This window comes from Colobus angolensis, unplaced genomic scaffold (assembly GCF_000951035.1).
Source record: "Colobus angolensis palliatus isolate OR3802 unplaced genomic scaffold, Cang.pa_1.0 Scaffold235, whole genome shotgun sequence".
In the NCBI taxonomy this organism is placed as follows: Eukaryota; Metazoa; Chordata; class Mammalia; order Primates; family Cercopithecidae; genus Colobus; species Colobus angolensis.
In genome coordinates this window covers 926,521-950,519 of record NW_012115544.1, presented here as the reverse complement: position 1 = coordinate 950,519, position 23,999 = coordinate 926,521, and the positions used below count along the sequence as shown (strand labels likewise).

Below are 23,999 nucleotides of genomic sequence, written 5' to 3'. Positions count from 1 at the left end.
TTATGTTTGATTGTATCTAGACGTTGTCTTTGTATAAAAAGAAATTGTTTTGTATTACTTACAGTTTTCCCAAGAACAGACAGTAGCATTTACAAGATATATATGAAATAATATAAGGCAAAGTTACAAGCATTAAGTTATCTTAGACATTTTACTACCCTCAAGACATCTTATTTGTGATTCACTGTTTTCATTAAGTTCTCTTTCCAACAATAGTGTTTAAGTTTAATGCCATTTATTTTTACTTCTATCTGCTCTGAAGGAATTCAGTTCTGTTGGTATCTAGCATGTAGGCATCTGACAGTTTTGTTTCAACTTTAAAGTTTTTTTTTTTTTTTTTTCAGTTCCATCCGGACAAAAAGTAAACATAAATATATTTTATTACCCAGATCATTTAATGAAAAAAGGAAAAATCTACATAATATGCAGAAATGTCAGTGTAACAATTGTGTCCTATATGAAATCATTAGAATAAACTTTTCAATACACAAAACAAATTTTCCTCTATTTATTTATAAAAGTGGAGTACTAGACTGAGAAATTTTCCACAGCTTTGTTAAATAATAAGTTGAAAATGTTTTTGCTTCAGACATTTAGTTCTCTGTACAATATTTAAACAATTATATTTCCTATATATTAGAAGAAATGAGTCATATTAAAATGCATCATTAAAAGAACGTACATTTAGGCTGGGGACAGTGGTTTACGCCTGTAATCCCAGCATTTTGGTTGGCCAAGGCAGGTGGATCATGAGGTCAGGAATTGGGGACTAGCTTGGCCAATATGGTGAAACCCTGTCTTTACTAAAGGTAAGAAATTAGCCAGGCATAGTGCACACCTGTAATCCCAGATACTCGGGAGCAGGAGGCAGGAGAATTGTTGATACCCAGGAGGCGGAGGTTGCAGTGAGCTGAGATGGCGCCACTGCACTCCAGCCTGGGCAATAGAGCAAGACTCTGTTAAAAAAAAAAAAGAGAACATACATTTCAATTTATCATCACAATATACTTAAGGAAAAAAGTGTGCTGTTTTGCAGTTAACAGCACCCCCACACAATTCCATGTATGTTAATATCTTGTAAATCTCAATATAATTTAAAAATGTAACTGAGATAGATTAATTACTATAAAAATAAACTATATTCAAAAATTAGAATGATACACTCAGGTCTCAGTATCTACTTTTTGTGTTCATTTCTTAATTCCCATTTGGAAGTATAGGAAACAATAAGAAGGGATTATGAATTTCACCAGACTCCATCAAATTCTCATTGTTACAACTGTTTCAGAGGGGGCAGATACTCTGAGTTGCTGACTCAAAAGACACACCCTAAGTTCTTCCTTTAGAGCAGAAACTTGATTTTCTTAAGAGGCCAGTGTGCTCAAAAGCAGGAAATAGCTCATGATTTCTAATCACTGAATTGTTTTCAGCTCATTTGCTAGATCCTGGCCACTGGATTTACAAGAATCTATGCTGGGAGCACCTGGGGAGGACTTTGCTTTCCTGGTAAAATAAATTGAATCTCTCTTCACTGTTTTACTTTCTTAAAGTGCATATTTACTATAGTTACAAAAACCATAGAATTACCATACAAAATCATGGTGAAAATCAAAAGTCAATATAATTAAGGTGGCAGAGTGTTCACACAGAATGGAACGGGGTTCTTTGATGACTTCATTAAAATTTCAACTTTTAAAAAAAAGTGAGCAAACTTGATCTTGATTGCCATGAAACTTGGGACCAATTACAACGTGATAACTAGAAGGAAAAAGCAATACTTACTAGGATTGAATTGTGTCCCTCCCCAGCAAAACATTATGTTGGACTACTAACCACCAGTACCTCAGAATGTGACTTTATTTGAAGATAGGATTTTTACAGAGGTAAGAGAGTTAAAATGAGGTCAGCAGGGTGGGTCCTAATTTAATATGACTGCTGTTTTTTTAAAATGGGGAACATTTGGAGGCAGACACAGACAAGCACACAGGCAGAATACCATGTAAAGAGTGGAGTTGTGCTGCCACAAGCAAAGGACCTACCAGAAGCTAAGAGAAGCCTGGAACAGATCCTTCCCCAGAATCTTCAGAGAAACCATGGACTTACTGATGTCTTCATTTCAGATTTCTGGCCTCTAGAACTGTGAGACAACAAATTTGTGTTCTTCTAAGCACCCAGTTTGTGTTAACTTGTTATAGCAAGAAAGTAATGTGATATTTAAGTTTTAAAAATGAAGTATTTTTTTATTTCATCACTTGCTGAGTAAAGTGAGAAGATTTTAAAACAAACCTTACCTGTAAAAATTATTTAGTTGAGCTCATTATTCTATATATGAGGGCAATAAATAAAATAGACTTTCTAAAATGAGGCTAATATTAATTCTTATTCTTTGAGAAAGTCTGCAATAGAAAATCAGCATTTATTTGTTCATTAGATTCCCATAGACTTAGGTAGCAATAAAATATCTTTAAATTTCAGTCTATTCACAGTGCACCCTTCAGATCAGTTTACTTTGATGTCTTTATAATGCAATCATCCAATCTATTCTCAATCCATGCTTTCTTATTCATTCAGCATAACAATATCATATGATTTATCTTTTGAATAAGGTGATGTTTTTCTCAAACTGTATATGATTCATAAATTGCTTTCTTCGGCAGAGGGAAATGTGAGCTCATTTCCTGCCAAACAAAGTAACTGCATAAGAAGGGAAGAAACGTATTAAGATGGTGCAAGTTTTATCTTTTTACAGAAAAGAATATGGTGTTAAAGTCATTTTTGTAATGAAAGCTGAAAAGGCAAAGGTCTAATGTTCATCTATTCAAAGATAATGGGCTAAAAGTTAAACATTTAAAGAATGGAGACATTCTCTTCTGTACAACCCTAGCTAGAATAAATTCTAGGTGAGTTTTATAACAAATCATATAATTCTACATAAATCAAAATTTTGTAGGTATACAATTTTCTTAAGTGAGTTTTCTTGAAGTAAACAATTCTATTATATAATATAATAGAATTATAAACAAGGCATATTAAATGATTAGATATCCTTACTGATGCCTTATTGAATGGCAATCACTTATGGAAAAGGTACATCATCAGATGAGATATTTTCCTAAATCGAGGTGACCAAAGTAATAATTATATTCTTAAAATTAAGGATTTTACTAATTGCTCTATGTTCTTTCTGTTTGAAAGAATGAAAATCAATGAATCCTCCACAGATTTTCACTTCCATTACAAATTTTCTGTGCTTTGCACAATATACCCCTCTGAGAATTCAGAAAATGAGCACGTTAAAAACAAGAAAACTTGTATAACCTCGCCAGTGCTGAGTTCCTCGAAGTTCTTCCACTAAGAAATACTTATTTTAATAGATCACCAATATAAATACTATTTATTATCTGAATGATGAGACTGTAAAATATAAAACTTTAAGAAATTAAAGTCTAGTAAAATGTCTTTTTTTTCTTTTTTTTTTGACAGATCATTCCCATTAAATGGATTTCCAGGAAAAACTTAATATTGCATATGTATTTCAGTGGGCAAATCCTTGAATAGATGTAATAGGCAAGATTTAGCCTGCGGGCTGTAGCTTGCCCACCCCTATTCATTCTAGAATATTAAGTTCTATGGGTTTGATAGCTGATATAGTTTGGGTTTTTGTCCCTGTCCAAATTTCATGTAGAATTATAATCCCCATTGTTAAAGGAGGGGCCTTGTAGAAGGTGATTGAATTGTGGGCAGATTTCCCCCTTTGCTTTTCTCATGACGGTGAGTGAGTTCTCATGAGATCTGGTTGTTTAAAAATGTGTGGCACCTCCCCCTTCTCTCTCTTCCTCCTGCTCCAGTCTTGTAATACATGATTCCTTCCTCTTGGCCTTCTGCCATGATTGTAAGTTTCCTGAGGCCTTGCTCACCATGCTTCCTGTATAGCCTGCAGAACTGTGTAAGCCAATTAAACCTCTTTTCTTCATAAATTATCCAGACTCAGGTAGTGCTTTATAGTAATGTGAGAACAAACTAATAGAATAGCCTATTTACTTGTTTCTTTGTGAAAAGAATAGGGTGTTCTTGCATTCAAGCTTAGGTCTCTTGAGCCTAAAGTTCATGTTGTTTTAGGAAGGACAAACAAGGAAAATATGAGAAGTATAATATGGCATAATACATAAATCTATATTCAAATCTTCAGTGTTCAATGTCATGCTATTGAACCATATACAGTGTGGTTTAGTGAATTATATTTATGCTTCCCCTTATCTTTGCTTGCATAAGATCTATTATTTTATCTTCTTAATATACATGCATTCTCCTGACTTTATTAAAAGTAAAATAATATACTGTGTGAAGGAAAACAAAAGAAAAGGAAAGCTAATTTGTGAGTTTACTATCATCATATTTTAAATTATGTAAAAGAGATATTTATTACATGTTAGAAAAAACAGTGAGAAAAAATGTATAAATTAGAAACTGTGAGTCATCTGTATTTTTCTGGGACTTAACACTTTTACTCAACCTTATGGTTTTAGAGTAATCCACGTTGAAGACTGCAGTATGTTCATTTTCATTCTTATGTAGTACTCCAGTTTTCTAATATTATTTATTCTTTTCTTGTCTGTTGATAGAAACAAGTGTTGTTCTCATTTTGGGCTATAATATATAATACTTCTATGAACATTTTGTACATGGATTCTGGTATACCTGTGTGGACGTTACTCACATATGTACTTAATAATGAGATTTTAGGAAATTTATACACATCCTTGACTCTACTGGAAATAATTTAAAATAAATGTTTCCCATAGATATATGAAGTTATACTCCCAAGGTCAGTGAATGGATGATGAATGTCTTTATTTTTCTCTTCTCTCTCTCTCCCCAATTTAATTATCATTTTTGTAGCATTTTCTAAGTTCCAGGCACAGTTGTACATATAGATCTTACAAGCTTAATTTATCTCAAAAATGTCACAATGAAATATACATTGTTATAAACTCTTTGCATACAGGAAGTAGAAAAGGGAAATAGAATTTTGATGAGGAGATTGTGTTCAGCAATACATCAGTTCCTACCTCTAGGACCTGGAAGATGGAGTCTGAAAAGAGTTCCTTGGCTTTATAAGCAAACTATGGTGGTCTTTGTTAGAGCCTTTTCATGAAAGCTTAAGAGATTACCAGGGACTAAAGAGAGAATGGAAAAGAAGAATGTGAGCTATACAGGTGACACTTTGAATACGTTTGGTTTGGGGAAAGCAGAACTGAGTGTGAAGATGGACTTGAAAAAGAAAGGATAGATGTCCCCCTCTTAGTTAAGGTATGATTTACATATAATTTTTTTAAATATGTCAGTAAGTGACTTTATATATCACATTTTTTTTATCAGTGAATGATATTCTATTGTATGGATGCACCACAATTTGTTTATCCATTTACCTGTTGGAGGACATCTTCACTGTTTCCAGTTTTGGTCAATTATGAAAAAGTCATTGCATATGGTCATGGGAAGTTTTTTTGTGTCTCAGCATAAGTTTTCAAACCAACTGGGTAAATACCTAGAAGTATGATTGTAGGATCATGGGGTAATACCATGATTAGCTTTGGAAGAAGCTGCCAGGCTTTCAAAGGATTTCTATGAGGAATGAACAAGAGCTCCTGTTGCTTCGATTCTCCCTGGCATTCAGTTTGTCAGTTTTTTGGATTTTAGTCATTCTATTGGATATGTGGTAATATCTCATTGTTGTTTTAATTTGCAAATATTTAATTCCCTAATATAAAAGAATGAACATATTTTTATATTAGTTGATATACATGTATTATTTAGTCAGAAGTATCTTTCAGAACTTTTGCTTATTTTTTCATTGGGTTGTGCATTTCCTTATTGTTGAATTTTAGTTGTTCTTTGTATATTTTGGATACAAGGCCTCTATCAGATGTGTGTTTTTCAAGCATTTTGGCCTTTGGTCCAATCTGTAGCTTCTCTTTTTATTTCCTTAACATTACTTTTGGCAGGATTTTAGTTGAATTTAACTTACCATTTTTTTTTTTTCATGAATTGTACATTTGATGCTGTATATAGTAACTAATTGCCAAGTGACTCAAGGTCACTCAGATTTTATTTTATATTATTTTTAGAAGTTTCATAGTTTTGCATTTTATATTATTAGGTTTATGATCTATTTTAAGTTAACGTTTTAAAAGATATAGGCCTGTATATAGACTCTGGTTTTTGTTTTGTTTTACTTTCGATTACTTGCATTTTTTTTGGCATATGAACATTCATCTGTTCAAACACCCTTTTTTAAAAAGATTATTATTTTTCCATTGAATTGCCTTTGCTCCTCTTTCAAAAATCAGACTATATTTGTTTGTATCTATTTCTGCTCTGACTACTGTTCTATCGATTGATATCTATTATTTCACCAATAGCATGCATTCTTGATTTTTATAACTTTATAGCAAGCCCTGAACTTGATATGATTTGGCTGTGTCCCCACCAAAAATTTCATCTTGAATTGTAATTCTCATAATGCCATAATCTCCACATGTCAAGGGAGAGACCAGGTGGAGGTAATTGAATGATGGGGCCAGTTTCCCCCATGCTATTCTCATGATAGGAAGTGAGTTCTCATGAAATCTGGTGATTTTATAAGTGCTTTGGCAGTTCCTCCTGTGCTCATTCTCCTTCCTGCCACCTTGAAAAGAAGGTACCTTGTTTCCCCTTCTCCTTCACCATGATTGTAAGTTTTCTGAGGACTCCCAGCCATGCTGAACTGTGAGTCAATTAAACCCGTTTCCTTTATAAATTACCCAGTCTCGGGCAGTTCTTTATAGCTATGCGAAAACCGACTAAAACAGAACTCAAGTAATGCCAGACTTTGAACTAACATTTCAACATTTATACACATTCAGTTCATTCTGCTAAACATTTTCCAAATGCTCTCACTCAAAATATAAGATAGGTTCACCTGCTCTACATTCTTCTCAACATTTGTATGATCTTTTTCACTTTTAGACATTCTGATGGGTGTCTAATATTTTGCTGGGATTTAATGTGCATTCCTCTGTTGAAACTGACATTTTTGGCAATCTTTTAATTAAGTTGTCTTTGTAATTTTCTTGTTGGTTTTCAAGAGCTGGTAGTGTTTTCTGGATATGATTATTTTGTGATATATGTGGGTAAAAATATCTTTTAAAGTCAATTTTAATTAATTCTGATTTATTACTCTTTTATGGTTGACATTTTTTATATTCTCCTGTAAGATTATGATAACATTATACTATGCTTTCTCTAGAAGCTTGATTGGTTTAGTTTTTAAGTCTGTTAACATTTTGAATAATTTTTTATAAGATATAAATCAAATTCTCATTTTGTATTTTCATTTTGGGTAGATAATTAACAAACTATCATTCACTGAGAACATTTTTATATTGAAATTCACTGTGACTTTGTTTGAAATGAGGTGAGTATATGTGTAGGTCTCTCTATTATATTCTGTTGGTCTATCTTTCTAACCCATAATAATAGACACTATCTACATTATTGTCATTTAATAATAGATCATGAAATCTGTTGATGCAGGTCTTTTGATTTTACTTTTCTTCTCCAATGTTGCCTTGGTTTTCCTAGTTCTTTTGCACTTCTACATGAATTTAAGATTCAGATTATACATACATATACACTGACTTTCTGATGTCTGATGCTTTTATGTCATTTCAAGAAAGAGCACCAGGAAAAATGTAAACATGTTTTACATAAAATGCCATAAAACCCTCTAGATTTCTGATGCTTTATTATTTCAGTACCCTTTCTTAACTTTCTTTTTCCCTTTCCAACTTTTTTTTTGGTTCAAGCAGTGCATGCGCAGGTTTGTTACACGGGCAAATTGTGTGTCGCAGCGTTTTGATGTACAGATAATTTTGTCAGCCATGTAATTGCCATAATGCTGGAGAAGTGGTTTTTCAGTCCTCACTCACCTCCCTCCCTCCACCCTCAAGTTATTTTTCCCTTATTTATGTCCGTGTGTAATCAATGTCTTAACGTGTTGAGTAGCTAAGGGCACTCTCATGCCCTTAGACTTGCAAAAAACAAACTATATGCCTATATTTTCCATTTAAAAATAGAAGCTGAAGCAGAGAGGCAAGTTTTTCAAATCATCTTTAATTAATCTGTTTTCCCTATGTGTGATGTTTTATTCACATGACAGTAAGTTTCCATGTATGTACTTTCCTCATGTGAAATATTAGGCTGGTGGGTATGTTTTTGATAATAAGTTTTATAATATCCTATAAGATATTTTAGATCTAAGTCTCCTCGAAGCCAACTTACATTTCTAAAATATACAAAAATTGTACAAAAGTTTGCCAATAGCACATTTCACTTTTCTAGTAGCAGAATGCTCCAGCACTATGGTTTGTATTTCGGCAATGAGGATTTGTAAACATTCTGAATTAAGACACTTCAAAAAAACTGTTTCACAATCTTAGAGTAAAAATATTATCATATGACTTAAACTTTTCCAGTTATTTACCCAGAAAGTTGTGACAGTTTGTGGGATCCCAAATATATCAAAGAATTTTTCTTTATTCTTTTGCCCGGTGATTCCATAGTTAAAGCTGCCTACTCACCCTAAGATTTTCTAAGTAAGAAGAAGCACTCAAGAATTTATTCCCTAAAGAAGATGGTCTAGTATAGATTACTATAATCTCCACGACTAGACATAAAATAAGGGTTGCTCAATTTAAAATGTAATATATTCGTATAGATTCTAATAATATTGGAAGAAGAAAAAATTTAAAATGAGTATGAACACAAATCATTCATTATTATTGAGTTTGTATAAAGGGACAGAAGGCATAGCTATTTTGGGGGGAACTATCACAAGATTAGTTTTTAAGGGAATGGTAACAGATCCATGAGAATATGTTTAGGAGGCATTTAAATATAGAAATGAAGCTTAGAATGTGACAAAAATGAAGCTGTACATCAGGTAATTATCCCCTAAAACATTTTTTAACTTTTTATTATTTTTTTATTTTTTAGATCTTAGTCTGTTTCCTGTCTTAAATTTTCTAACTATGGATGAAGAAAATGTATTTGAATGTTATAGGTTCTAGGCTGAAAAAAAATCATGTAGACTAAGGATCTAAAACTACTGTTTGAGGGCATATGTGAGAAGATCTAAATAGGCAAGTAAGTTTGCCAAGAAAGAAAATATGCAGAGATAAATAAAGGAAACAAACTTGCAGGGAGAGTAAGAACAAGCAGGCAACTTTGCTTTCTTCATGTTCCCATCTTCCAGTCCAAAATTTCTGTGAGACCTAGTTAGGGAAATGTCTTAATTATCATTAATTCTCCCAGCAAGGGATGTCCCACTAAACAAAGTTTACTAATTTGTATTATCACATGCTTAATTAGTTTAAAATTGAAACTTATAGGTAATTGAAACTGGATGACAACAATTGGGGAAAAATACTTAATGTAGATGATGTTTCTGGGAGTTTATTCCCACACACTAGTCCTGAAAGTTACCCGTCCCCTAAAAAAGTGGGTGTACTGCATAAATTAATTATGAGATATCTCATCTTCTTTTTTTTTTTTTTTTTTTTTTTTTTTTTTTTTTTTTTTTTTGAGATGGAGTCTCGCTCTGTCGCCCAGACTGGAGTGCAGTGGCTGGATCTCAGCTCACTGCAAGCTCCGCCTCCCGGGTTTACGCCATTCTCCCGCCTCAGCCTCCGGAGTAGCTGGGACTACAGGCGCCAGCCACCTCGCCCGGCTAGCTTTTTGTATTTTTTAGTAGAGACGGGGTTTCACCGTGTTAGCCAGGATGGTCTCGAACTCCTGACCTCGTGGTCAGCCCGTCTCGGCCTCCCAAAGTGCTGGGATTACAGGCTTGAGCCACCGCGCCCGGCTCTATGTCATTTCTTGAGACAAAAGGTACCAAAGCATACATGTTAGGGAGCCACCAGTTTAGAAAACCACTTCTGCTTTCGGTTGTCTCCCCTTTTTCTTTCTTTTCCGCTGTGTATCACCTGACAAACTAGAAGACTTGCTGAAAGAGTTCTTAGGAAAACGTTCTGATTCTTATTGAGACTTTATGCAAATGGAATAAAAGCCGGAATGATCTTACACCGTGAATTTTGCTCAAAGTTGAAGACCTGTGCCTAAGCTAAAACTACTAGGACACATAGTCTGTTTTTTTTCTTGTCCTGTGGTAAACCTTTCTAGTATGGCTGATGGCTTTCAGTTATTTTTATTATTTAGATTTCATGTATATCATATGGTTTTCTAGATGAGAGTAATATAATTTAAAAAAAAAAAAAACCTTTCCTTCTTTCGTTATCTTTATGGTACACTGATTCATAAATATAAATATTTTAATGATGAAGAAAGTGGAGCTAAATAAAATGATTTAATATTTAAAAGATATCTCTTAGCAGAAATAAGTGTAAAATATAACAACATTTTATGAAAAAGAACTTTGGTAAACAACACAAGCTAATTTTTACTTTTAAAATACTTCTAAAATTATGATCAACAACTTGCAATATGAAACTGATATCTACCAGGAATATTCCTAGATATTTGTGGTTACTTTAAACAAAAAAATTCAAAAAAATAATTATTACATTCAAAGTTGATAACCTAGAGAGAATGCTTGTAAAAGTTAAGAAACTTTAGAAATAGTTATAAATAGATCAATTTCCCATACTTGGGTCTAAGGTAAAATAATCACTTTTCTCAATGTTTCCACAAAAACAGATGAATTGTTATATTATCTTAATAGTTTCTAAATAAACTTCAAATTACCCCTTTTTATGGTGTTATATTTTATCCTACAAAAGAGGAGTTACATAGAAGAATGACAATAAATGATGATGAAGATACACCAAAGGTGAAGCATACAGGCACACCTCATTTTATTATGCATCAATGTATTGCACTTTGTAGATATTACATCATTTAGAAATTGAAAGTCTGTGCAACCTTGTGTTGAACAAGTGTATTGGTGTCAGGTTTTTCAATAACATATGCTCATTTTGTGTCTCTGTGTCACGTTTTGGTAACTTGTGCAATATTTCACATATTTTTATTATTAACATATTGGTTATGGTGATCTGTGATCAATAATGTTTGATACTACTATTGTAATTGTTCTGAGGCATCATGAATTGCCTCCACATAAGATGGCAAACTTAATCGATAAATGTTGTATGTTCTGACTGCTTCACTGACTGGCCGTTTCTCTGTCTTCCTCCTTTTTCTTGGGCCTTCCTATTCCCAGAGATACAACACTATTAAAATTAGGCAAATTAGTAACCTTACAATTGCCAATAAATATTCAAATAATATGAAGAGCTGTACATTTATTACTTTAATCAAAAGCTAGACATGATTAAGTCTAGTGAGGAAGGCGTGTCTGAAGCCAATATAGGTGAAAAGCTACGCCTCTTGTGCCAAACCATTGGCTAAGTTGTGAACGAAGAGAAAAAGTTCTAGTAAAACATTAAAAGTACTTAATTAGTTCAGCCATTGTGGAAAGCAGTGTGACAATTCCTCAAAGATCTCAGAAAATATTAACATTTGACCCAGCAATCCCATTATTAGGTATGTACCCAAAGAAATATGTATCATTCTACCATAAAGACACACATACACATATATTCGTTGCAACACTATTCACAATAGCAAAGACATAGAATCAACCTAAATGTCCATAAGTGGTACACTGGATAAAGAAAACATGGTACATAAACACCAAGGAATACTGTACTGCAATATAAAAGAATGAGACCATGTCCTTTGCAACAACATGGATGGAACTGGAGGCCATTATCCTAAGCAAACTGACACAAGAACAGAAGACCAAATACAACATGTTCTCACTTGTAAGTGGGTGCTAACCAACAAGAACACATGGATACTAGAAGGAGAACCACAGACACTGGGGCCTACTTGAGAGTGGAGGGTAGGAAGTGGGAGAGCATCGAGGAAATACTTATTGGGTACAACGCTTATTACCTGGGTAACAAAATTGTATGTACACCAAACCTCCATGACACACAATTTACTTGCATGGCAAACTTGCACATGTATCCCGGAACCTAAAATAAAAGTTAAGAAAAAGAAAAAACTCCCGAAGCTTAAAATACGTATGTGTGTGTGTGTGTGTGCGTGTGTGTGTGTGTGTGTGTCTCCAGTGAGCACACAAATGATAAGAAAGTGAAACAGCCTTTTTGCTGATATGGGGAAAGTTTCAGTGGTCTGAATACGAAATCAAACCATCCACAACATTCCCTTAAGCTAAAGTCTAATGCGGAGCAAAATCAACTTCTTTTTTAAATTCTCTGAAGGCTGAGAGAGGTGAGGAAGCTACAAAAGACAAGTTGAAGCCTAGCAAGGTAGTTTTATGAGGTAAGGAAATAATCAATTTCCATAACAAAAAATGTAGGTGAAGCAATAGGTGCTGATGGAAAAGTTGCAGCAAGTTATCCAAAAGATGTTGCTAAGATAATTGACGAAGGTGGCTCCATTGAATATTAGATTTTTACTGTACATAAAACAGCCTCACATTGGAAGAAGTTGCCATCTGGGACTTTTACAGCTAGAGTGGAAAAGTCAAAGTCTGGGTTCAAACTTCAAAGGCAAGGCTGATTTTTTTGTTAGGGGCTAATGCAACTGGTGACTTTAAATTGAAGTGAATACTGATTTACCATTCTGAAAAGCCCAGAGCCCTTAAGAATTATGCTAAATCTACTCTTCCTGGGCACTACAAATGGAACAACAAAGCCCAGATCACAGCACATCTTTTTATAGCATGATTTACTAAATATGTTAAGTCCATTGTTGAGACATACAAATCAAAAAAACAAAAAAGAAAAAAGATTTTTTTCCAAGTATTAATGATCCCTGAAAATGCACCCGGTCACCTAAGAGCTCTGATGCAAAGGTACCAGTAGATTAATGTTGCTTTCATGCCTGCTGACAATGAATAAAGGAATAATTTAGACTTTCAAGTTTTATCATTTATAAGATACATTTCAGAAGACTATATCTTCCACAGAGATTAATTTCTCTGATGAATCTGGGAAAACTAAGTTCAAAATCTTTTGGAAAGGATTCACCACTCTAGATGCCATAAAGAACATTGGTGATTTGTGGGAGAAAGTCAAAATATCAACTACAATAGGAGTTTGGAAGAAGTTGATTCCAATCCATGTGGATAATTTTGAAGGGTTCAAGTTTCCAGCAAAGGGAGTAACTTAAGATGTGGTAGAAATATTGAAATAACTGGAATTTGAAGTAGAGCCTGAAGATGTAATTGAATTGCTGCAAACTCATGATAAAACTTCAATGAGTGAGGGGTTACTTCTTATGAATGAGGGGGGAAAGTGGTTTCTCAAGATGGAAACTATTTCTGGTGAAGTTACTATAAGAATTGTTGGAATAAACAACAAAAGATGTAGAATATTACATAAACTTAATTGATAAAACTACAACAAGGTTTGAGAGGACTGACTCCAATTTTGAAAGAAGTTCTCCTGTGGGTAAAATGCTGTCAAACAGCATCATATGCTAGAGAGAAATCTTTCATGAAAGAAAGAATCAAATTGATATGGCAAACTTTATTTCTGTCCTTTTTTAAGAAATTGCCACAGACACCCCAACCTTCAGCAACCGCTACATTGATCAGTCGGCAGCCATCAAAACTGAGGAAAGACACTCTACAAGCAAAAATATCATGACTAGCTAAAGGCTCAGATGATCGACTTTTTAGCAATGAAGTATTTTTTAAATTAAAATGTGTACATTGTTTAGACATAATGCTATTGAACTTAATAGTCTACAGTATAGGGTCTGGTGTGGTGGCTCATGCCTGTAATCCCAGCACTTTGAGAGGCCAAGGTGGGCAAATCACAAGGTTAGGAGCTCGAGACCAGCTTGGCTGACATGGTGAAACCCCATCTCTACTAAAAGTACAACAATTAGTTGGGCATGGTGGTGGGCACCTGTAATCCCAGCTACTCGGTAGGCTGAGGCAGGAGAATTGTTTTAACCCAGGAGGCAGAGGTTGCAGTGAGCCGAGATTGCACCATTGAACTCTAGCCTGGGAAATAGGGCAATGCTCTGTCTCAAAAAAAAAAAAAAAAAGTTACAATATAATGTAAACAGAACTTTCATATGCACTGGGAAACCAAAAAATTTTATGTGACTTGTTTTATTGTGATATCTTCTTTATTTAAGTTGTCTGGCACTGGATGCACAGTATCTCCAAGATATGGATGTAATAACTATTTGTGGTATATTGCCTTGTTCTCAAATTACTAATAGTCTTTCCAATTGAGCCCCTTTCTGGTATTCCTCTTGGAAGAAGAATTATTCCCTGCCCTATTGATATCAGGCCTAGGCATGTGACAGGATTTGGAAAATAAACTGAAGTGTGCATTTCTGATTTAAGAGTCGGTGTGTGACCCCACTAATTCTTTTTACTCTGCCCTTTCCTGTATGTATGCAGCTCCTCAAACTTTAGTCCTGGCCCACAAATGATGTCAGACAGAGTTAAAACTAAGCCAGGATTGCCATTCGCTGTTTAAAGGGATTTTTTTTTTTTTTTTTTTTTGGTGCCCCAGAAAGATTTCAAACTTAAACTGCAACATAACCTAGAGAAAGCAGATTGATAGACTCATCAATGTAAATGATTAGCTTTATTTTTCCAGTGACTGATTTTAGGAATCCATATCTGATTCCATTTAGAAATTGTGCTGGAAGACTTCTGAGAAAAGTTCCTTTGCTCCAATTAGGAGATGCTGAAGATAGAGAGAGGAAATGGCCTCTATCCTTCTTCTGGTGTCCTTAACATTAATTTCTGGAACTCCTACAACCATCTCACAATAATCATGGAGGAAGGCAAACCCTAGATATTCACAGAAAACCAGAACTGGAGCTCTGATTCACTTGGCTTGAGGTCTGCCTTATCTCTAGCCATATTTGAAGTGAAATAATCAATCCCTTTATTTTTAAAGCCAATTTGATTTGTTTGACATTGATTTCTTATATTAGAATGTAATGTGAGCATTATATATAGCTATGTAAGAGATATTTCTATATATGTGCAATAGAAGTTATCTTAGTTCTATTGTTACATTTTATAATTTAAAAAATAACAAAAAAACCTATTTCCACAAAATACCATTTTACCTCAATTCCTGTTCTTGAGCCTGTTGTTTTCATTGCAGTTGGCTGCATAAAATCTAATAGCTATGAAAAAGCAGCTTTCAGAGAAGCTCAGCAACATTGCCAGATAATTTATTTCTGAAAATAATGTGCAAAGTAACTACTTCTTTCTTCCTTTTTGTTCCTTTTTGAGGTAAACACTTTAAAGGTGTTCCCATTTCATAATCACAGCATTAAAGATTTTGTTGGTGGAACTCTTTGTGAGGATTTTCAATTTTACAGCAGCTTATAAGTGATTGGCAATGAGTTGTGCAGAGCCCTACAACTTTGAGGATATCCAGCACTCCACTTGGCAGAGATAGATGCTACACTTCAAAAAAATTTCCTGTGTTAAAAATGCAAATTAGCATAATATTTTTCTGACTTCAAATTAATTTAACGAGTTGTTGAATATTCAAAGATAAAATGTAAAACATAATTTGCTTTATAAAAAACATAAAATTCACCTAAATTATGGTTCTCTATATGCCACCTAACTTGTTTCATACATTTATAACACATGGTTGTTGGTGAGGTTTGAATTAGTATTTTATATCCACACTCACATCAATTTCCCGTGGAGGAGTAAAATATGAAAAATGTGGGCATACTTGAAGTTTCTGGAGAAGTAGGTTATAGTCCTTTGTGAAAAAATTACTTGGGGCTCACGCCTGTAATTCCAACACTTTCGGAAGCCAAGGCTGGCTGATCTCTTGAGCTAGGAGTTCAAGACCAGTCTGGGCAACGTAGTGGAACTCCATCTGTACAAAACAATAGAAAAATTGGCCAGGCATGGTGGCATGTTCCTGTAGTCCCAGATACTCAGGAGGCTAAGGTGGGAGGATCACCTGAGCCCAGGGAGGTCAAGGCTGTGGTGAGCCCTGATTACACTACTGCATCCTTGTGTGGGAGACACAGTGAAAGCCTGTGCTGTAAAGCCCAGGGAAAGCCTTCCTGTCATTTCCCCTATCCTGTAAAATTGTGTAATTAAAAAAAAAAAAAAAAGAAAAAGAAAAGAAAAAGAAAGTTTGTTCTAATTTAAAGGAAAATTGGTTTTCAAGGACAGGACAGAAATTCTGGGAAAAAAAGGCACCTTGAACGTAATTAAGATTAATTATGAGCAGGCTAGGCAAATGCCAGTCTAAAGAATGTGCCATTTATTGATGGCAAACTATAGACGAGTTCTGTCACTGCCAGCTTCATGGGAGGTGTCCCACACAGGGCTTCCCACTCAGAAAGGCTTGTGTTTAGCTTACTAATGCTTCATTGTTGCCATCTTGAAATTTTTAATACTTTTTGAGCATGGGGCCCTACATTTTTATTTTGCAATAGTCCCTGAAAATTTTGTAACTAGCCCTGCTTGGCTATGCCATGTTAAGTCTCAAAATATAAAAATCAGGAAATAAAGTCAAAAGTTGGGGTGAGAAAGACTATTGTGTTTAATATTGTGTATTAGCTAAAATAGAAGTTAATCAATGTTTATATTATTACCTACAAAATGAAATTTTAAGAAAACACACATTCTGTGTTCTTGGATGCCAACCTGATGAAGAGGAGTAAAATGTTTACGAAAGATATTCTGATTTTTTCCTGTTGCAAATATTTGTGGTAAAAACTTTACTTTAGCCAGGCACAGTGGCTCATGCCTGTAATCCCAGCACTTTGGGAGGCTGAGGCAGGCGGATCACGAGGTCAAGAAAGCAAGACCATCCTGGCCAACATGATGAAACCCCGCCTCTACTAAAAATACAAAAATTAGCTAGGTGTGGTGATACATGCCTGTAGTCCCAGCTACTCGGGAGGCTGAGGCAGGAGAATAACTTGAACCCGGGAGGCGGAGGTTGCAGTGAGCCAAGATTGTGCCACTGCACTCCAGCCTGGTGACAGAACAAGACTCTGTCAAAAAAAAAAAAAAAAAAAAAGCAAAAACAGAAAAGATACTGTCTCTTCTGAAGTAAGAATTTTTACATTAAAGAAGGCAGTAAAGAAATCAGTAAACAAGCAAACAAAAAACAGCAAAGAAGAACATACCATAAAAATTGTGTTGATTAAATAATTATTAAATGACTTCTGCATTGTGAAGCCAAGTCAGTACACCATAATATACCCGTGCTTGCCTTTTCTACTTCTGGACTTCTTTTAGGAGGAATTGACAAACTTTTATCTGTGTTAAATCTCTGCTAATTGCATTTTTGGAACTTCTCGTGTATTGAATCTGTTTATATTTACAGTGTTGATATAAGTATATGTTAACAATGAAAAATGGCTAGCTTTTTTGTTTTCCGATGAGCAAAGATTTTCTAAGGTGAAATATTGGGACTATAATAAAGCAGTTAACAAATAATAACTTTAGGAATTTGCAAAAATATATCTATGTGGGAAAAAACGGGGCAAAGCTATCTTTAGAGGATCTCAGATTCTATGATATGAGACTCTAAAGTAACATATTTTAGGTGGATCTGTCAGGCAGTGAAATATTGAGACAATGTGATTCATATTCTGTAGAAAGAAAAGAAGAGAGCACATTGTTAAGCAAGCAACCATTAAAAACCAAGGCTGAGAGGACAAGAGAGGAAATATTCAGGTGGCATTGGCAAGAATCTTAACTTCTCAGAAAGTAGGGACAAAGGCCAAGTCAGTGGAACAGCAGCAGCAAGACTGGCCACATCCGTACCCTAGAACTAAAAGTATAACAATGATATAAGTGGTTTAGATAAGTTAGAGAATTTTTATACTTAATAAATGGTAAATATTTTCTCATTACTCATAATACTCTGTTTTATTTAGTATACGACAAAAATAAAACTCTGCATTTGATTAGAAACCTAAGCTAAAATTTTGTTTCATATCTATCTATCTATCTATCTATCTATACGTATATTTAGAACCCTGTATAATTCATTGCTGATATATAACTCATTGGATACCCTAGATGCTGAAGTATTCCTCAAGCATCTCACAAAATCAGTGTGACAAAATCGGGATCACGACAGAAAATGAAATTGCTATGTAAACTATAAAGTGCTAAAAGCAATTAAAATATCGCTATTACTGTCTTGTTTTCTGAAATGAAGTTTCCTCATTGTAACCATTGACTAGCTCCATTGGTTGGGTGTTTTTGATTATTTAATGACTACGTGCCTATTAAGGTGACATGGAATATTATGAGATGTCATGCAAATGCTGAGTATTTTGAAATACTTGCTAGGATTATTATTTCATGCTTTATGATTATGATTTACTGTCGCACATGTATTCATTTTTTGTTTTTCTTTGGTGTATATTACTTATCAGGTCTAAAATTGGAGAATATTCATAGATTATTCATTAGTGATGATTTACAAATTTTGTAGTAAAATATAGCTAGCCATCAGTGGAATAATACTACTTGTGTTTTATTAAAAGAAAAGGTTTTATCAACCAAGGGGAGTAAAAGGATTTTTGTCATCATTTCTTGAGGGCAACTATTGATTAATCTTTCTGTATTTACAGAAAGCGACAGACTCTTTAAAAGCTTATTTGCAAAACAATAGGAAATTTACCTTGTGTCTGTACTTGATAGGAAAAGGGGAGATTCCACCAAAACAGCTCTACTAGCAAGAAACCTGGAGACTAATGAAATAGGAAAAAAAATCAAGACATAAAAACATCAATAAACTTTATTAGATTGAAGCTTCTGTACAAAATTCATTAAAGAAAGTTTCAAAAGTAATGAAAGACACAAAAAATTGGATCAGTTGAACTTCATCAAAATTAAGGAGTACTGAACTTGAGAAAACACCAAGAATAAAGTAAAATGACAACTAGCAAATTTAGATAAAATGTTTGCAAATCATGTATGTGATAAGGGATGTATTTATGTAATATAAAAAACTATACAATTCAATGTTAAAAACACAAGTAGCTTAATTTTTAAAATGTAAAAAGCATCTAAATAAACATTTCTTGAAAGAAGACACACAAATGGCCATCGAGCACTTGGAAAAGATGCTCAGTGTCAGTAGCTTCAGGAAATACAAATCAAAATCTCAGTGAAATACTACTTTACCCTGACTAGAAAGACTGTCATCAAAAAGGCAAACAATAACAAGTGTTGGAGAGTAGGCGGGAAAGTTAGAACTCTCATGAACTGTTGGGAGTATTAGAAGTGGATAAGGTTAAAATTCCAAGCATTCAGTGAAAATATAAGCACAAGGATCATCTGTTATAGTGAAAGTATGAAAGAATATTCAATTTTAAATGACTGCTGTTGAAAATAATTATAGCTAGTTGGAAATACAGAAAATATACTTTATATCTCCTGTATCAGTGGCCAATAACGGATATGATATATAAATAATATTCACATTAATGATTCACCTCCTCCCATGTGATAAAAACTAACATAGAACCAGCTCAGATTACTCTTTTTATTTTGAGATGGAGTCTTGCTCTGTCACTAGGCTGGAGTGCAGTGGCTTGATCTTGGCTCACTGCAATCTCCAGCTTCTTGGTTCACGTGATTCCCCTGCCTCAGCCACCCGAGTACCTGGGACTACAGGCGCACACCACAACACCCAGCTAATTTTTTGTATTTTAGCAGAGACGGGGTTTCACCATGTTGGCCATGATGCTCTCGATGTCCTGATCTCCCTCATGATCTGCCTGCCTCAGCCTCTCAGAGTGCTGGGATTACAGGTTTGAGACACTACACCTGACCTCAGCTCAGATTATGAAAGAAATTATTAGGACAGATATAAGCAAATTTTAATAAACTATTGATAGCAGGAATTCTCACATTTGATGAAGTTCTGGAAGGGAGTGATGAAAAGTTGAAGAATATGGTGGCAAAGAAAACAGGACACTGCACACCCAGTTTAATAAATAGATTTTTTTATTAAACTTTTTAGCCTTCAGTTTTCAATAAAAGCTCATTTGCAGAAAAGTATTATCTTTCTAAAACTGTCACTTCAGTGGCCAGGCTGGAATGTTGGTGGATTCATAGTTTTACAGACCTATCCAGTTTTGTTGTCTGGTTCTTGATTATATGTCAATGACTCAGAGCTAAAAATGGAATAATAACTAATGAATCATCTTGACAGCTAAAAATACTATACAGTGATTTATAATGGTATTTATTTATGAAAAATTCTTTACAGAATTGTCCCTAACTCAGTTGTTTTCATTGCATCAAGTTTCATAAAGAAAAACAATATTGCTTAGAAACATTAAATTTCTTTATACTGAATGTTGATGCCATCAAGTTGTTCTTTATAAGACTGAACATAACTAGACTTTGAATTACTTATAACACTTGTTTAAGTAGAATAGTTCAAAAAAATCTTCAAAGAAAAGCCAAATCACTTTTGGTTTATTAATATATCAAAGTGACTAAGAAAAATGGAGCATTTGATAGTGATATAACTTTCGTATCATAATTGAATTTGCAGTGCTGTTGACCTTAGCACAATGTAGTACTAAAACAAAGATGTCTTTCTTCATACTTCCCAGATGTCATTTGAAATAAGTAATGGGATACACACGTGAGGTAAATTATTTTTAAAATTATTTGTATCAATTAGAAACCTTCCATTTTAGTTGAGAAAATACATCTTGACTAAATTAAGTCACAAAAAGGAGAATTTAGTGGAGCAACAAAATCAACCCATGAAAAGAGAGAGATGAATGTGAAGTCAGGCGCAATCAGTTGAGAGATTTGAATAGATGCAGAATTTCTCCTTCATTTCATATATCTGTTGTTCTGTGTATTTTATCACTTTTTTGTCCTGGTAAGATAGGTAGTTGACTTCTAGTCTATGTATGTAACAATAACAATTGGAAGTTCTGGATTTTTATGAAGCCAACTCAGAGACTAAAAGTAAAGAAGACTTCTCTTGACACCTTAATACATGAAATTCCAGAAATTGAGTGTGGTTAGCTTTCAGGAGATTTTGTCACTCAGGCTCTATCAATCACTGTGGGTTATAGTGTTTGTCCCAGACTAGATTGCATGGAATTCATATGGAAATACCAGGGGCCCAGAATAGTCAAATCAATGTTGAAAAGGAAAATGGATTTCATCACTTACTACAAAACTACAGTAATGAATACAGTAATGTTCTGGCAAAAAGACAGACATATGAATCAATGGTGTACAATTGAGACCAAAAAAATAAGCTCTTGACTTTATAGTCAGCTGATTTTCAACAAAAATGCTAAGAAAATTCAATGGGAGAAATCATTTTTTTCAACAAATTATGCTAAGACAATTGGTTTCTACATTCAAAAAACAAATTTGGAGTGGTGTCTCACATCACAGGAAAAAAGTTACCTGAAAGTGCATGGCTGACCTAAATGTAAAAGCTACTGTAAAACCTTTAGAAGTGAACATTTATAATCTTAGGTTATGCAGGAGGTGGAGATTACAGCGAGCTGAATTGTGCTACTGCACTCCGGTCTGGGCAACAAAGAGAGACTCCATCTCAAAAAAGAAAAGAATGATAATCTTGGGTGAGGCAATGATTTCTTAGATACGATACCAATGAAACAAGTGATAACATAAAAATATTTCCACAATATACATCACAAGACTTAGATCCAAAACAATGAGAAAAAACTCTAACAACATAACAACAACAAAAAAACAGGTAACTCACTTAAAAATGAGCAAAGATCTGAAGATATATTTTTCTAAAGAAGATACATGTATGACTAATAAACACATGAAAAAGATGCTCAGTATTATTAGTCACTGGGGAAATGCAAATCAAAGCCACAAGATGTTCCTTCACATTGACTATGATGTCAACAATAAAAAAGACAAGTAATATCAGGTGTTGGCAAGCACGTAAAACAACCAACACTTTTATACACTGTTGGTGAGAATGTAAAAGGGTACAGGACTTATTAAAACAGTTTGTCAGTTTCTCAAAATGTTAAATGTTTACTTATCATAGAATCCAGCAATTTTACTCCTAAGTGTGATATATACACAAGAGAAATAAAAATATATGTCCTCACAAAGATTTGCATATGAATATTCATAGGGATATTATTCAAAATGGTAAAAAAGCAGAAACAACTTAAATGTTTGTTAATTGATAAATAAAGTTTGGCATACCCATACAAAAGCATAATATTCAGCAACATAAAAGAACGGAGTATTAATACATGTTACCACATGGATGAACTCAAAAATTATTATGCTAAGTGAAACAAGACATAAAATAACACATAATTTATGATTTTATTTATATGAAATGCCAGAAATAGGCAAATCTATAGAGATGGAAAATAAATTATTGGTTGCTTGGGGCTATGAATAAACACTTTTCTTTTCCTTTCTTTTATTTCTTTTCATTTTTTTAACTTAGGGTGGTGGAAGTGCTGAACATTTACATTATGATAATGATTGTATAACTATCAATATATTGAAATTAATTGAATTGCACATTTAAAATGATCAATTTTGGGATACATAATTTATCTTAAAAAACACTATTTTTAAAAGGCATAAGAATTCTACATGAGACACTATTTAAATTATCAATCACCACAGGACTATTCCATAAAATACCACCTCACACTCAGGGTCCTAAAGCAATATGCATTAATTTAGGTAATGAGTTGGCAGGCCAACTCTGTGGAACCTCTGGCATCAGATTAGATGATTCACGTGTCTGTGGTTATCTGCAGTCCAGCCAGGTGGCTGTGTTGATCTTGGCCAGGTGTTGAACACCTTGTCTGGGGGTTGACTAGCTTTCCGATTGTCTAGGATGGACTCGGGTTTATGTTCTTCTTCCTCCTGCAGGGTAGCTCAAGCACATTTAATGATAGTGGCAAGCAAAAGAAGTAAAAATGCACAAACAACTTTTCAAGGTCCTACTGCACATGTCTCATTGGTCAAATCACATGGCCAAATTCATAAACAAGAGACAAGAAAATACACTCAACTTTCTGATAGGGGAAGCTACAAAATAACTTGATAAAGCTTATTATATTGGAAAAGACAGGAGACAAAGATAAGGTACATGAAATGTGGGGCCAAATTAAAAAAAAAAATAAAATCTATTCTCAAGATATCTTTTAAGTAGGTTGCAAAATAAAATTACAATGAAGTTTCTTATATATAAATCTTTCTCTTTCTCTTATAAACGCACCACACACAAACACAATAGAGTAGAACAAAGTAGAGAGACAGAATTTTGCATCCGAGTGGTTATTTTCAGTGGGAGAATCCAAAATGATACAAAACTATTAATGTAATATTATTAGTGTTTAATATTGTTACATATTCTGTGTATTTCTATATGTATATATATTTTATATATAATACATACTTATATTTCAAATTGCTTCAATTAATATACATTACTTATAATTTTTACAAAAATAATTTCATATTAGCAATGGTTTTAAATAAAAATAATATATGTTTATCCTTAATGGCTTAAAACTTACCTAAAATATTAAACATAAAAAGGAAAACATTTCTGAAATCAATTACCCTGTTTATTTATAGGTAGGAATCCGTGCATCAAGAAATCTCAGAGAGCTGAACATGGCGGCTCATGCCTGTAATCCTAATACTTTGGTAGGCTGAGGCAGACGATCAGTTCAGGCCAGGAGTTTGAAACTAGCCTGGCCAGCATAGCAAAACCCCAGCTCATAGTGGCTCGTGCCTGTAATCCCAGCTACTTGGGAGGGTTAGATGGGATAATGGTTTCAACCCTGCAGTGGTGTGAGCTGAGATCACACCACTGCACTCCAGCCTGGGAAACACAGCAAGGCTCTGTCAAAAAAAAAAAAAAAAA

At 34.0% G+C, this 23,999-nt stretch overlaps 1 pseudogene; it reads left to right on the top strand.

The window, feature by feature from the left end:
* LOC105513715 overlaps positions 1 to 23,999 on the top strand; it is a 154,575-nt pseudogene that overhangs the window by 5,829 nt on the left and 124,747 nt on the right.